Source organism: Seriola lalandi, unplaced genomic scaffold (assembly GCF_002814215.2).
Source record: "Seriola lalandi dorsalis isolate HSWRI2012SDOR001 ecotype SW California unplaced genomic scaffold, Sedor1 jcf7180001962794, whole genome shotgun sequence".
NCBI classification, from domain to species: Eukaryota; Metazoa; Chordata; class Actinopteri; order Carangiformes; family Carangidae; genus Seriola; species Seriola lalandi.
This window is the reverse complement of record NW_019433463.1, coordinates 1-2,862: the sequence shown is the minus strand read 5'-3', so window position 1 is coordinate 2,862 and position 2,862 is coordinate 1. Positions and strand designations below refer to the sequence as shown.

At 36.4% G+C, this 2,862-nt stretch overlaps 1 long non-coding RNA gene across 1 annotated transcript; it reads right to left on the bottom strand.

The window, feature by feature from the left end:
- Positions 1-1,406: 1,406 nt before the first annotated feature.
- On the bottom strand, positions 1,407-2,855 carry LOC111671770 (uncharacterized). The gene is made up of 2 exons (XR_002761972.2): positions 2,597-2,855; positions 1,407-2,400 (listed from the first exon to the last, which is right to left on the bottom strand). It is a non-coding gene; the product is annotated as an uncharacterized LOC111671770 (long non-coding RNA).
- Positions 2,856-2,862: the final 7 nt, after the last annotated feature.

The following is a 2,862-nucleotide window of genomic DNA, read 5'->3' as shown; positions in this document are numbered from 1 at the left end:
CTAACTGGCCTTACCGTGGACAAGATGTTAATCCGGTTCCAGCTCGTCAAAATACACAGAACAATTTTTACATGTAGATTCATTTCTGCTCGCTAGCTCTCAGCTAGCCAGTTAGCCGCCCGTTTCACTTCCTGGTGTTCCACAACGTCAGACGCAGTGATGACGTATGTAACTGGCTCCTATGCCGAGGAAAGCTTATTATGTGTCATGATTTTTAAAAAAAACATCTGAGTATGTTTTTGCTGAATTGAAGTGAATACATTTCCAACAAGTGTAGTCTGCTGCAACATATGTACTATAATAAACTATAATTAACTAATAAAACAAAAACCCTGGATTATAACCTACTATCACTGTAACTAACTGATTGACTGGTCTCAATACAGGAGTCATGTTAGATTATACCTCTGTTGAAAATATTAAACTCTTCTGATGCTACTGAGGGTTTATTCATATCAGTAATATTTGTAAATGAAACTGTGAAATGCCTCAATATCTGACAGTACAGTGATCATATTTCAACAGTTACTCACTTGCTTGGAATGACTTTCATGAGCCACTGTATATTAACTCACCTAGTTGGCATCCTTAGTAACATGAGCAGATGTTGATGATGGACTCATTAATGACCAGCTGTTTCTCATTGCCTGTTCTCTTTCTTTTCTCTTGGTGGTCTGATCTTAGTCATTTGTTTTGTAAATAACGCAATAGCTTCAAGTCCTCAGCACCAGAATTTGTGCAGCTACAGTATTTGGTCTCCATTTTTGTCTTCATTGCTTCAGTGCGAAAAGCTTCTCAGAGGCTCTTTTATTGTGACTAGAACACTCTGCCAAACTATTTATTCAGCCAACCATAATAGTATATCTATAATGTTTATAATGTACAATTTCTAATTGAGCCCTCCCCATGTTTGGACCCCTATTTGTGCTAAAGGTTTGTACTATGTACTTTGTTTATTTACTATCTTAGTACTTAATTCATTATTTATTTACACAGTAATGCAGTATGTATCTGAAAAAGGGGAAAAGTAACAAACGGGAATGAGATCAAAGTTTTCCACCCTGCTACTCCCTAACAAACTTTGTTATTTCTTGATCTGGCTCATGAACTTATCTTGTCAATCTAAACCTACATGGAAATGGATAGTGAAATGCCTGACCTGACATGATGTGAAGGATCAAAAGGAACAAAGTTCTTTGATTTATTGTTATTAACTGTTCTGTCATCTCACCTTCACCCTCACACACACACACACACACACACACACACACACACACACACACACACACACACACACACACTGCCAAGTGTTGCCACATTTCTTCTAGCTAGACAAAAGTAAGTAGAATTTGTCCTCTGTGATTGATAAGTCTCAACATGTTGTCCAGTAATAGTAGTCAAGAATATGCTGTTCTTCAGCTAAGCTTTTATAGTCTCTTACTGTCACACATCAAAGCAATTTACATACAGAAAGAACACATGACAAAACAACATTAGGAATGTCACAAAAATGCTATATGTATCCAAAACCCTGATGTACTATACATTACATAAAATCACTTTAACTTTATTTACAAAAGCTGAAACAAATCACACCCTTGTCCAAGGACCTTTAAAAGAAAATCACAGCATAGTGGCCCTCAAGCATATAGTTTTTATACACCTTCCACAAATATATACATAGCACGTGTAACATTTATACAAGTGGGAATGAACAATGCATAATGAACAACACTTTAATTGCAAACAATGATAAAACAGCTTATAAAATTGGTCCATATCAATCCAGAATTCATATTTTTACACATGCAAATGATGGCACTTAAAATGTATATGCCAAGGTACATTAAAACATTAAATGGCTCAGTTTTATGCTGCATTTCTGTTGTGATGAAGGACATCTAGAACTTAAAGACTGAAAAATGGGTCTCATAGTTTTTGGGTTTATAGAGTGAATAATGCAGTTATTTTGATTGAATAGCCTCACCATGCATCACCTGGTAAGGAATCTAGTGCACACATTTAGTGATTTATTTTTGCTGTAAGACGATTTTACAATTTTTGGGTTTTGTTAATTACCGAGGTGTAACTGTTTGCATTTCAATATATCAGTTCATCCTCACAGAGGGCACGCTCTTTTGACAGTCTCTGAGCTCTCGGGAGAGAATGTCAACATCAACAAGTTCACAAAGTGGATGGTATTGTCAGAAAAAGAATGAATGGCATGAACACAAGATGTAACCTGCCTGTAAACAGTCTCTGCATGGACATGATGGCACAGTCATAACTAACCACCATTGCAGTGGAAACTGTTTTTGAAACTTTCACATTGGATCATCATCTTATCTGATTTATCACTGTAAGTCATCTGTCTCCATTCCTCTTATCCTCGGTATACCCCTTTATCAAAGAGAAGAGATTAGGAAGGAAGATTTGAGTCAGGAGCAATGATGCATGTCAACAAAGAAGAGCAATACTGGTAATAGCTTGATATCAAAAGTCTAATCAATATTGCGCAACTCTGGTTTTAGCCAGTCAGGCTCAGAAACAGTATCTTGAGTAGAGGGTTCTGGTATTTTGATAAAAACTGGTTTACCGACTCAGCGTGAGATTTTCCAACGGTGACACAAGAAGAGGGAAAGTCCAAGCACCAACACAATGGGAATGATTTTGAATGAGTATCTCATGATGTATTTTGGTTGGGCAATGATTTTGCTGGGTGGATCTGTGGAAACATTAAAAACAATCAAAAATATGATTCTTCATGTTACAGACGTTAATTATCCTGAACTAGGTGTTGTCGCTGCATTTACAGCTAATATCATAATGCTTTTAATCTGGTAATAATGGTAAAGGAAAATA